The following is a 14,155-nucleotide window of genomic DNA, read 5'->3' as shown; positions in this document are numbered from 1 at the left end:
GAAAAATTGAATCTTCAAAACCTGGAGGTTGTTCCACATACACTTCTTCTTTTATAAAACCATTTAAAAATGCACTTTTAACATCCATTTGATATAATTTAAATTCATGAAAACATGCAAATACTAATAACATTCTAATTGCTTCCATCCTAGCTACGGGAGCGTATGTTTCATCGTAGTCTATGCCCTCTTCTTGAGTATACCCTTGAGCAACAAGTCTAACCTTGTTTCTCACTATTTTACCACTTTCATCAAGTTTATTTCTAAAAACCCATCTAGTACCTACAGTAGATTTATTACTAGGCCTTTCAACTAATGTCCATACTTTACTTCTCTCAAATTGATTTAATTCTTCTTACATAGCCATAATCCAATGTTCATCTTTTAATGCTTCTTTGATGTTCTTAGGCTCTATGCATGAAATAAATGCAACATAATTACAGATATTTCTAAGAGAAGATCGAGTAGTTACCCCTTTTGATGGATCACATATAATTTCACCATCTTTGACATAGTTGTACTCTCTTGGAAAAGATACTTCCCTTTCTTCAATGGTTGGATTCTCGAGGGGATCATGAGTTTCCTCATCTTTTGTTTCTTCCTTTGATGATGATTCTCCAACGTCATGTCTAACGTCATTTGCTTGTACAATACCTACATCATCATTAACAGAAGAATCCTTCCTCGGAAGGGGATTATCATCGAAAACACATGTATAGACTCTTCTACAACTAAAGTTCTTTTATTAAATACACGATAAGCTTTAGAATTTAAGGAATAACCCAGAAAAATTCCTTCATCACTTTTAGCATCAAATTTACCAAGATTTTCTTTACCGTTGTTTAAAACAAAACATTTACATCCAAAGGATGAAAATAGCTAATGTTAGGCTTTTTATTTTTGAGAATTTCATATGGAGTTTTCTTTAAATTGACCTAATCATTACTCGATTTACAACATAACAAGCGGTATTGTGGCTTCCGCCCAAAAATATTTTGGCAAATTATTTTCACAAAGCATGGTTCTAGCCATTTCTTCTAAAGTTCGATTTTTCCTCTCAACAACTCCATTTTGTTGAGGGGTTCTAGGTGCTGAAAAATTGTGGCTAATACCATTAGAATTACAAAACTCAATAAATCCAGATTTTCAAATTCAGTTCCATGATCACTTCTAACACTAGTGATAGAGTAACCTTTTTCATTTTGGATTATTTTTGAAAATGTGATGAAATTTTCTAATGCTTCATCTTTAGTACTTAAGAATAGAACCCAAGTGTATCTAGAATAGTCATCTACCAAGACAAATGCATATTGTTTTCCTCCCAAGCTAGTAGTTCTAGTTGGCCCAAAAAGATCTAAATGGATCAATTGTAATACTCTACTAGTTGATACATCATTAATAGATTTAAAAGAAACTCGTTTTGTTTTCCTTTAGCACAAGCATCACAGATTTTATCATTATCAAATTTAGGCTTAGGCAACCCTCTTACTAAGTCTCCTTGAATTAACCGTTGCAAAAACTCATACTAGCATGACCTAGTCTCCTATGCCATAACCAACTATCATGCTCATCCTTAGCAACTAGGCATAAATTAGTCATATCAATAGAATCTAAATGCACCATGTAATGTTTCCTATTCTATGACCAACAAGCATAATCCGATTAGATGCAATGTCAATGACTTACAACCATTAATTTCAAATAAGACATTGAATACTTTATCGCATAATTGACTAATACTCAATAGATTATGCTTTAATCCATTCACATATAAAACATTCTTAATTTGTATGGAAGAGGTATTACCTATTGTACCAATACCTTCAATGTAACCTTTTGAATTGTCTCCAAAAGTCAATTCTCCTCCATTTTTGGCGTTAAGCTCAATGAACCGGCTTTTTTTCTCCGGTCATATGTCTTGAGCATCCACTATCAAGGTACCATGAATTTGAATTGTTTCCCGTGCCTTGTAGCAATGCTCCTTTCCCTACAAACATAGATTAATTTTTGATTTTTGGTACCCAAATTCTTTTGGGTCCATATTCATTAGTTTCCAAAATCCTAGTTCCCTTAGGTATCCATTTGTGTAGGATACCTTTATCTTTAGTAGTAATGAGTCCTTTAGGAACCCATATACTTCTAAAGATTTTACCATTTAAGGTTCGTTGAGGATTCTATGATTGTAGTTTCTAAAATCTTTTCTAACAAGTTGGATTTTGAATTTTCTCCTTTTTCAAAACGCTTTGTTCCAACTTTATCAAAAGAAGTTTTAAGATCATCAATTTTCTTTTGATGATCATTGACCTTTGAAAGTAAATTTGCAAATCTAAATTTTTCTTTTCAAACTCTTCTAGTTTGATTTGCAAATCTTTGATTTTACTTTCAAGATCATTGTGGTTTTGGATATGAGTTTATTTTCATTTTTCAACTTTGAAACATCATTTTTTATTTTAAGAATAATTTCTCATAATCCGAAGCCAACCCATTATATTCCTCTAATAGCTCATCATAAGATAAATCATCAAAATCAGATGAGTTAGAGGTTACCTTAGAATCTTCCCCAAATGCATTAAGCACAAGTTTGCTACTTCTTGTTCTTCTTCATCGAAACCTTCTTCATCGCTCCATGTAGCCACATGAGCCTTGTGCTTATTCTTTGATTGACCCTTCTTCTTCAATTGTGGGCAATCATATTTGACATGCCCTGGCTTTTTGCATTCATAGCAAATGATCGGGTCCTTTCTTTTAGTTCATCTTTGAGGCCTTCATTTCGTTTGAATTTTCTTCCTCGGTAAGGTCTCATCATTTTTCTGAACCGTTTGGCAAACAATGCCATTTCTCGTCATCATCATCATCATTAGAATCACTCTCATCTTTTGTGGATTTGAGAGCAACTCCAATGTTTTCTTCTTTTCCTTCTCTTTTGGTGTCTCTTCAACTTTATCAAGATCCACCTCATCTTCAAGCATCATCTCATGAGTGAGGAGTGAACCGATAAGTTCTTCAAGAGTTAAGGACGATAGGTCCTTAGACTCGATGATTGCCGTATTCTTTGATTGCCATGATTTTGGGAGGGAGTAGACTAACTTCCTCACAAGCTTTTCATTTGAGATGATCTCTCCATATGATTTGAGACCATTGACAATCGTTGAAAATCTATCCGTCATAGCTTTGATGTCTTCATTTGGTTTCATCCTGAAATTTTCATAGCTATGCGTTAGAATACTAATTTTTGATTTCTTTACTCATCGGTACATGTGTGACTTGAAGCTTGTCCCATATTTCTTTGCGGTTGTACACGATGAAACTCTTCCGTATTCATCTGGTCCAAGAGCACAAAGATAATATGGATGGCTTTGGAGTTGAGCTGGAACATTTTTGTATATCCTTCACCACAACCTTGGATGAGTGATAGCTTAATGTATCCTTCTTCTACGGCATTCCATGCTCCCATGTCACTTGCTTGAATGAAGTACATCATTCTATTCTTCCAATAGGCGTAGTTAGCTCCATTGAAGAAAGGAGGCTTGTTGACGGGCATCGAATCGACCGGAGTCGTAATTTGAAGTGGAGGCCATTGATGACTTGGTAATCGATGTAACTCTTCCCGGATCGACTCAAGAGGCGATTAAACCTTCAAATGAGTTAGGCTCTGATGCCAATTGTTGAGTTAATCGAATGACGAAATTGGCAAGAGGGGGGTGAATTGGCAATAAAAATTTTGTGGAAGCTTTTGCAGAAAATTGAAAGTAATTGCACAGCGATTTACAGTGGTTCGACTTTCTGAAACAAAGTCTACGTCCACTACCTTAGCTATCCACACTAATGATTTTCCAACAAATTCACTAATTTGTTCTTTCTTTTGAGGCCAAAGAGATAACCTTACAATTCCCTCAAGAGTATACCCAACTCTTGAGAACACTCTTTTCTCAAAGAGAAGATTACAAATTTGCAAACTTACAAGAAAACCTCACAAGGTAATGTTTGCACAATTCTAGAACAAAGAAAGGAACACTCAAAGATGAATACAATTGAGCACAAAAAGTGTTCTTGAAAGCAAAATGAATATTGAATGAAAATAGGCTTGAAATGCTCAAACTTGATGTTTGATGCTTTCTCTTTGATTCTCTCTTGATTCTAGTTGCTTGATGTTTCTTGTTATTGATAAATAGCTTCTAAGCTTGCTTAAATACACCTTGGATCACTTCTGAACGTTGGGGATGATTAGAGAAGATATTATAGCCATTTTAGTGTGAAAACATTTAATAAAACAGCTTGGAGTGTGGGGGGAATCGGTTCCCCATTGAAGGGAATCGGTTCCTAAGTGTAAAATTCAAATATTTCGACCGTTGTACAAAGGGGGAATCGGTTCCCTCCGAGCATACTGGAATTCTCGGAACAAAACTGTTTAGGGGGGAATCGGTTCCTCCTATGGGGGAATCGGTTCCCTCCGAGCATTCTGGAAATCTTGGAGCCAAACCATTCAGGGGGGAATCGGTTCCTCCTATGGGGGGGAATCGGTTCCCTCTGAGCAATCTGGAATTTTTGGCTTTGAATTGGTTCAAAATACTTTGTAAAATTATTTTGAAATTGTTTTATGATTAAAACTTAATTTTACACTTAAGTAAGGATTAAAAATGATTTTTGAAATATTTGGAGTAATGTTTTGATATTCGAATAGTTATATCGAATATACTTAGAAAATCATTTGGAAAATCTTAAAATCCATTTAACTTAATTTGTTATATCGAAATATCAAAATGTTTCAACAAAGCTAACCCTTTTTACCCCCAAACAACCCAAAACTCTCAAAATCCCTAAGATTCAGAAGAAAATTTCCCCCTTTTTACAACCCCCACCCCTCTTAAACCTAGATCTACGATAGGGTAGAGGTTTACCTTTGAGAAAAGAGAGTTCCCTTGCTCCGGTGAGAAAGAAGGAAAGCCTGAATCGGTAAGAAATGTTTTTTTTTCTCTCTTTCTTTTTTCATTCGATTTTCTCAGGATTTCGGTTATTGGATTTTCCTCCTCCTTTACTGTTGGTGTTGATGGGTTTTTATATCCCCAAAACTCTCACTTTTTCCTTTTTGTTTCTTTTTTTTGTTTTTCTTCATTTTTTTGCTTTGCATGTCAGAGATCAATTGTTGACATGTTGGCGTGGCTTCATCCGACAGTTAAGAGAGGCTCTCGACAATCTATGGCCTTTGGTGCATTAGGAGGCCTTTGCCACTGTCACTGTTGTGGTAGAGGGGACATGGAAGAGGCGGCTACGAAGTATAATCATGGGTAGTAATTGGAGATGTTGGGTGAGCTCTATGGGGACCAGATCCGGGTGCATCATTGCCAAAGATGTTACCGTCGAGGCGACGCGTGTTCCACATTCCCCGCATCTGGGCCATTGGATGTTTCTTGATACCAAATCGACTCGTCATCTTGGCCCTTGATTTCCATTTTGGCTTTTGGGGCATCAAATGTCATATGGACAATTAGATTTTGAGGCTAGATCTGACGGCCATAGATCAGCTACGCGTGCTCCCTTTTGGGTTATAAGAAACCCTAGATTTCTCCTTTGATTTAGACCATCATATTAGTTTAGATTCGACGGTTCCAAGGTGTACGACGCGTGCTTTATTTCAGGGTTATTAAAAACCCTAATCCACTTTTAGTCTGGGCCGTCAGATTGGGAGGAAGCTGAAAAGAGCAGGAGGCGCTAACCACACTTTAAAACCCTAATTCACGTGCTATTGAACACTTCTTGGGCATGCCTATTTGGGCCTCTGTTGAATTTGCTTACTGAATCATGCTAACTTGTTCTACTGGACTTCAATTGGACTTGAGCCTAGACCCTTGAACCAGACCTCCCTTTTGGACATGTCCTGGATTTTAAATTTGGGCCTGCAACAAGATAATGATATCAATCATAAATAATTAAAAGAAAAAAGAAAAAGAAAATAAAATGATAATATGTAATATGTAATATTTTAAAAAAAAACTTTGATATATATATATATATATACTACTACTACTAATTATTTTGAAGACCATATATATTTATAATATTTTCAAAAACCATATAAAGTATGTTTTCAAAATATATGTTCTGTACTATTTCTAAAACTATATATTATTTTTAAAATTATATAATATATTTATACTATTTTCAAAAACTATATAATATATTTATACTATTTTCAAAAACTATAATATATTTTCAAAACTATATACTATTTTTAATATATATATATATATGTATACATATATAATTTTATTTATGACTCCGCTTATAACATATATACAGATAATATATATTTTATAAATATTAAAAACTGAAATATTCTCTAACGAAAACGAGTATCTACAGAGATTTGTTGCAATAGGTACACCATAAAAGTCTTTGTTGATTGGCCTTGTTGGTTATGTCTGCCTACTCTCTTCATTAATTGATTGTTCCAAGCCAAGTCTCCTTTTGGTTACAGCTCTCATGACTAAGGTTGAACTCTCCACTTGATTATTCCCAATCATAACCCCTCTTCTTCCTTCCTCAGCACGAATAATTGAAATCATTTCATTCAAAGAGGGAAGATTCTATTATCTAAGAATTTGGACTCTTAAAAAATCAAATTCAACGTTTAGTCCAACAAGAAAGTCATAGATTCAATCTTTTTCGACAAACCCCTTCAGGAGTGCTACATCTTCACTGCATTTCATCTGAATGCACTCGTAGTGATCCATCTCTTGCCAAAGGCTCTGCAGTAGATTGGAATATTCCATGATTGTTCTGTTTCCCTACTTGGTAGATAAAATCTTAGTCTTGATTTCATAGATCTAGGTAATATCCTGAACCTTTAAATAAGTATGTTTCAACTGCCTCCCATATTTCATGGGTTATGTTGAGAAACATGCACGTATCACTAATTTCTGGCATCATGGATTTCCATAACCAAGACATTACTATTAAGTCTTGTTCATCCCAAGCATCAAACCTACGATCCCCTTCATTAGGTCCAGTCCCAAGTAGGTTACTCAACTTTCCTCTCCCTTTTAAGAATGTTCGAATCAATTGAGACCACTTTAGGTAATTCTTTCCATTTAATCTATAGGTTGCTTGTATATTCTGCTAGTCGCATGTTGGGGTTGAGCGATTCCTTTTATTCCCTAAAACCTAAGTAGTCTCAATGTTGTTAGTTTCAATTACTTCACCCATATTTTTCTCGACATAACTCTTCACACTCGAGGAAGGAAATTGAAGACAACGAGGGACTGTTAAAAAAGAATAAAATGGTCCCATAAATAATCTAAAAAAGCTCTAATACCATGTTGAAATATACCAAATTCTGATATTTTTTCATAGAAACGTTACACTGATATATATACTGGTAGACTTAACTTAGGAAACTTCTAAACTAGGAAACTAACCAATTTTAGGAAAACTAATCCCTTAAAGTTAAAGGTTACAGATACTAAGATATTTATAATATCTCCTAGTTAATTTCACACAATCTTTCTAATTTAGGAAGTTGTTTATGATAATAAAAAATGTTTAATGATTTTAATAAATTTTAAGATTATAATCGATTAATTTATTTGAATATATAAATTCTTTTTAAGGTCAAAAACTCCATTATTCTCCCTACATTCTTAAAAAATTGATTCATATATTGAAAATATTTTTGGAACAAATTTTTATAAGGGTTTCGAACTTAAATCGAGTCAAAAATTATTTTTAAGCATAGTAGTATCGATAATACAAGAATAGTATTGATATTAAAAAATACATATTAGTATCGATATTGCTCAAGGTAGTACTGTAAACACAATTTTTTTATTATTTGTTTTGTTTTTGTTTTATCATTATTTTATTATAAAAAACAATATAATAATGTTGCAGTTGGGGTTATTAATACTTGATCGCTTGTAAATGTATATGCTAAGGCAAGCAAATATGTGCAAGTATACACAATCGTTGCAAGTAATATAGTAGTGAGTGAGTATCTTCTCCACAGGGATTGGATTAGAAATATATTTTTTTCACCACAACTAGAACTAATGTCACAAGCTAAGTCCTACCAAGTATTAGCCTAAGAACTAATATTAATGAACTAAGAAAAATGATTCAATGATTTCCAAAAAGTTTGGTTGAGGCAAAATTAATATGCAGACTAATAAAACAAGTGATTGTTTAAATATAATGCAAACAACCTCACATATTTAGATGTGTCACAAAGCACTTATGCTAAATCATTGTCTTGACAACAAATATTCTCAGTTCAGAATGACTTATTATGACTCACTAAAACTGCCCGACAATATTACTATGTATTCTTAGACAGTTGCTACGGCAATACCTCTCGGCGTTAACTATAGACGTAGTCTCTCCTACTCTAGCATCTATCCCTTTTAGTCTTTTGAAACTCACTCCTTATCTCTAAGGTAGACAAGTTAGAACTTCACCATCCCATATTCATTCAATTGCTCACGTTGATCTATCTTAATTCTATCGAATTTAAGAATCACTTATCTAGAAAAAAGGCTATCTCTCGATGCTCTTACAATGCCAAGACATGTTTTACCAAGACCCAAGGCTATGTCTCAATGCTCTTACAATGCCAAGGTAAAATATTTAAACTATGAACAAAACAGTCATAAGTGAAACATAATTCATCATTCATAAACATAAAAATATTGTTCAGGCAAAACAAAGTTTAACACCAAGTAAAACATTCATGGTGCTATCAAAGATCATCCAAGATTCAACGTTTAATACAACCCCAAATAAGATAAGAGTTAAAAACAAAGGAAGAACGATTCCCAAAACTGGGGGCTCTGTCACAACAATCCTGATCAGCACCGCACCTGCCTTGGTGATCACCCTCTCTCAAGGCCTGATCATGGCTCTGCTATCATCTGGCTATGGAGGACCCCAAGGAAGGTTGGTGGATGGACGGTAGAAAAGCACTACAGTTGCTTGCTCACGCCTTAGGTAAAGTTCTCCTCTCTTCTTCCTTATCTCCTTTGTTTGGTGGTTGCGGCTGATTATTTATAAGGAAAGGCCTTCTAGGTCTTTGTCTACTTTTAGAGTTTCCTTAACTAGCTGTTATTAATTGCCCAGACTTAAAAAGGAAAGATGGCTGGCGGCTGTCAGAATAATTGAGGCTTGCTTGCACGTGAAGTAGGTCATCCAGCTGGCGTGTGACATAGGGAGTTTAGCCACTCCTGCTTCAGACTTCCTCAAATCAATCTTGCCTTGGTGAGATAAATCTGCTCCTCACGTTCTCATCTGTTCAATTGGCGTCTGCACTTTTACATTGTCACGACTGAAATGTTCTTCATCTATAGGATTCATGCAACATCAACAACCCTTTCTCTTCAGCAACATCAGTCAAACCAAATAAATCATGCCTAAGAAAATCTTATCCACCACAATCTAATATAACCTATATGCAACTAAATGCAACTAAAAATGCAATGCATAATTTGTCTATACGAGCAATAACTTAAGTGAAAAGACTAGGAATTAAGTCTTTTTACGGAGTTATCAATACCCCCAACCACCCATGTATCAATCAGAGCTTTTCATTAAAAAGATGGAATGAAAGAGACTGGTTTTTTGATTTTTTTCCTTTCCATATTTTGCTTTTTCCCCCTTTCTTATATGCTTTTCTTTGGTTTTTTCGGGGGGTTTATGGATGGCAGAGGTGGATGGCCACCGTTGAGTAGTAGCCGATGTGTGAGAGAGGCTGGAGTTGAGCGCGTGGAGTCTTTGTGAGGGCTTTGTTCGAAAGAAGAGAGAGAGAAGCGTCTGGTTACTTCGACCTTTGTTTTAGCCTCCCTCGGCTGGCTCGGTCGCCGGTCGGAGCATGGGGTGTCACCAAGGTGTTGTGGCCATCGTTGAGGCTCGATTTTGAGGCCTCTCGTCCGTCGAATGGGGAGGAGAAAGGGATGAGAAAGAGTGAGTTTAGGAAGAGAACGGGTAGAGTTTTAGGCCATTCAAGGTGGTCGGTCGAACCTTCTCTAGTCTCGATCGAGGTTGCCAGTGGGTGTAGGTTGGTCACCGGCCCAGTGATCGACGTGTGGGGGCCGGTGAGCGACGACCGAAGGTTTATGAAGCTTTGATAATATACTCGACAGTTTACGTGAAATGGGGGGGGGAATATGTTGGTTATATGAAAAAGGGATAAATCACACTTAGGTCCTCATACTTTAGGCTCAAGTTTATATTTTGGTCACTAGTTTTAGGGTTAAATCGTAGTCCAGGTCCTCCCAGTTTCAACGTGTTTTATGCTTTGGTCATTATCAGGGTAAAATCATCTTTAAGCTCTCCGTATTTTAGTTTATTTTGCACTCTGTTCATTTACTTTGTTATTTGTTTCGAATATGCATATTGGTTTTATTAACTTTCGATTTGGTCATTATTTTTGCTATTTTATTCGTTATAATTTAGCTACTATTTTATTATTTGTTGCATTTTGGTCACTGAACCTTTATTTTCTAATTTATTGCACTTGACAGTTTTATTATTTTTATTTTCTAAAAAAAATTTAAACCCCCCCTTTCTTCATTGTTGTCTATTTTTTAGGAAAATGAAATGAAAATTACATGTTTTCTTGTTTAGGTTTGAGATTTTAATTTCATTCAAGGTTTTCATTCTAAATTTAATGTGGTCAGTTTTCTAGTCTAATAACATTTTTATTCTCAATATTTTTTTAAAAAAAGTCAATTTAAATTGATAATTAAATGTCGGTATTATATAAATATATTTATATATGTGTGATTATGGTAGCATAAGATAAAAGTAATAAAAAATATTATTTTAACATGATAAATATATAGATAGATATGATTACCGGTATCATGATCATCATAAGGTAAAGCAACATGAGGGTATCCTAAAGATTTTTTAATTTTTAATTTAGGGGGTTGGTTGTACTGTAAGAATTAGATACTAATTTGATAGCGTAATAAGGATATTCTAGAACCAATTATAACTCAAACTTGATGAACAATAATTGAATTGAAAAGCTTATTCATGAAGGGTATTAAACTTTTAGGTAAATTATGTGTTTAGTATCCAAACTATAAGTTTTAATTTGTTTATTACTTAAAATTTTATTTTTTTAAAATTATACCTAAAGTTTAATTTTTATTTTATTTCAGTACTCGTTCAAACTTTAACGATAAACTTTAAAACAAATGAAATTTTAGGTAAACTGATAGTTAGGTACTAAATGCGTTGAAGTTTTAACAATGGGTACTAAAATGAAATAAAAAATAAATGTCAAGTATGATTTTGGAAAAATTTAAAGTTAAAGTATTAAAACGGATTACAATTGATAGTCTGGGTACTAAATGTATAGTTTAGCCTAAAATCTTAGGGTCTAGAATATTATTTTTCGATCTGCTTCAGAATTAATCAAACTGTACGAAACAATGACGACACCATAAAGCTTGCGTCAAATTTATATATTAAAAAATGTAGTCCATGATTTGCTTGCATATTTACTTTAGCTTAAATCATTCTCCCCAATAAGGCAAAGAAATTAGTTATGAACGCTGGTACTTTCAGAAAAAAATAATGTGTAATCTTTTTATTTAGAAAATAAATTTAATATAATTTTTTGACCAATTTTTTTACATCGTTCGTTATAGTATTAACGTGATAATTCACGATACTATGTTATACTTATCCTAAATTAATAAAAAAAATTAATTGTATTTTAATATATTTAATTTTTTTTAGTATTGTTATATTTGATTTTTAATATTTAAAAATTTTATATTTAAAATATAAAATATTTTTATTTAAAAAAATAAATAAGCCCTTAAGCTTAAAAAATAATTTGGCCATCGAACAAGACTAAAATCCAATTTAACTGATTAACTATGTCACTCGCCACAACATTAGTCATCACGGGTCATCATGTCAGAATCGTGAATTATTATGTCAATATCGTAATGATCGACGACAAAAACGTTGATTAAAAGATTATATTATATTCATTTTCTAAGTTAAAGGGACACATTCAATAAAAAAATAATTCGAATATCACATCCCCACAAAAGTATAATAGTTTAATTGTCAAGACACCTTTTCGTCCAGGTACAATACTCTCAACAACCTCGATTTAGTGGGATTCAGAAAACAAACGTTAGAGTTTTAATAGGATTCAAACTCCTAAAAATAGGATAGAGTTTTACTAGGATTCAAACTCCTAAAAATATGATAGAGTTTTACTACGATTCAAACTCCTAAAAATAGGATCCACAAGCATTATAAATAGCCATTATAACTCACTATTGTAACACACGATTTACATACAAAATACAGAGGACAACACGAAAAAATACAAAGGCAAAGCTATGGTAAACGATTCGAAAAGGAAATAAAAGGTAGCATCTTTTTTACCTTGATTCGTTCATTTCTCGTATGTGCATGCTATTTTTCTTGAGATTTGGTTCGAATAACCCAAAACGTGGGTTGCGTCGATGACCAAAAAGGGGTGGGTTTCGAAGTTTTGAACCTAGATCTACTCTCGAGGCGTGTTCCTATTTTTTAAATATTCAATTCTCTCCCCTAAATCAATTTTTTTCTTCAAATTTTGCCCATCGATTTATTTTTCCTTTTGATTCGGTCTCTTACATTTACGTTTTAATTATTATTATTTTATTTATTTAACTTTATTTATACACACATTTTTCTTATTACTCATTTTATTTAATTGTTTTATTATTTTTCTTCTTTTTTTCATGTAATATTGTTTTACATTTTATGCATTTTTTTACTTTAGTATATATTTTTATTTTTTTAGATTACATATATATATTTATGTTATTTTTTATTATCCGTTTTATTAATTTATATGTATACTTACTATTTTTTATGTTTTTATTTTATATATATATATTATTTTTACTTTTTTATTAGTATTTTATTTATTTGTTTTATTGTTGAAAACATTTTGATATTTCGATATAACAAATTAAGTTAAATGAATTTTAAGATTTTCCAAAAAGATTTTCTAAGTATATTCGATATAATTATTCGAATATCAAAATATTACTTCAAATCTTTCAAATGTCATTTTTAATCCTTAGTCAAGTGTAAAATTAAGTTTTAATCTTAAAATAATTTCAAAACATTTTTACAAAATATTTCGAACCATTTCAAAGCCAAAAATTCCAGACTGCTCAGAGGGAACCGATTCCCCCCCAAGGGGGTACCGATTCCCCCTGAATGGTTTGGCTCCGAGAATTCCAATATGCTCGGAGGGAACCAATTCCCCCCTTGTTTAACGGTCGAAATATTTGAATTTTACACTTAGAGAACCGATTCCCCATGAGGGGTACCAATTCCCCCCACGATCCAAGCTGTTGTATTAATGGTTTTCACACTTAAACGTCTCCATTGACTCCACTGATCATCCCCAACGTTCAGAATCAATTGAGGGAGTATTTAAACAAGTTTTGAAGCCTTTGATCAACAAGAAATCATAAAGAAACAAGAGAGAAAGCATCAAACACCAAGTTTGTGCAAATCAAGCCAATTTTCCTTTCAATATTCATTTTGCTTTCAAGAACACCATTTGTGCTCATTTGTAATTATTTGTGAGTGTTCTTTTCTTGTTCTAGAATTGTGCAAACAATCTACCTTGTGAGGATTTCTTTGTAAGTTTGCAAATTTGTAATCTTCTCTTTGGGAAAGAGTGTTCTCAAGAATTGGGGTATATTCTTGAGGGTGTTGTAAGGTTATCTCTTTGGCCTCAAAAGAAAGAACAAATTAGTGAATTTGTTGGAAAATCCTTAGTGTGGATAGCTAATGTAGTGGACGTAGACTTTGATTGAGAAAGTCGAACCACTCTAAATCGCTGTGCAATTACTTTCAATTTTCTGCAAAAGCTTCCACCAAATTTTTAATTGCCAATTCACCACCCTCTTGGCCAATTTCGTCAATCGATTAACTCAACAATTGGTATCAGAGCCTAACTCATTTGAAGGTTTAATCTCCTCTTAAGTCGATCCGGGAAGAGTTAAATCGATAAAGATGGCGTCTACTTCCGGTTCATTCTCCATGGAAGAATCCAGACCTATTAACATGCCTCCACACTTCAATGGAACAAATTATCGTCATTGGAAGAGGTGTATGATGATATTCATCAAAG

The 14,155-nt window shown here is 33.4% G+C and overlaps 1 protein-coding gene across 1 annotated transcript in view; it reads left to right on the top strand.

The window, feature by feature from the left end:
• Window positions 1-12,661, top strand: part of LOC120163530 (ribonucleoside-diphosphate reductase large subunit-like) — a 29,727-nt gene extending 17,066 nt beyond the window's left edge. The window contains exon 18 of the mRNA XM_039173449.1: window positions 12,633-12,661. The gene's annotated coding sequence lies outside the window, so the exon portion shown is untranslated. The remainder of the gene's footprint in view (window positions 1-12,632) is intronic.
• The last annotated feature ends 1,494 nt before the right edge of the window (window positions 12,662-14,155 follow it).

Source organism: Hibiscus syriacus, unplaced genomic scaffold (assembly GCF_006381635.1).
Source record: "Hibiscus syriacus cultivar Baekdansim isolate YM2019G1 unplaced genomic scaffold, ASM638163v2 tig00111463_pilon, whole genome shotgun sequence".
NCBI lineage: Eukaryota > Viridiplantae > Streptophyta > Magnoliopsida > Malvales > Malvaceae > Hibiscus > Hibiscus syriacus.
Note: the sequence above shows the minus strand (reverse complement) of the source record. Positions and strands in the feature narration are given on the sequence as shown.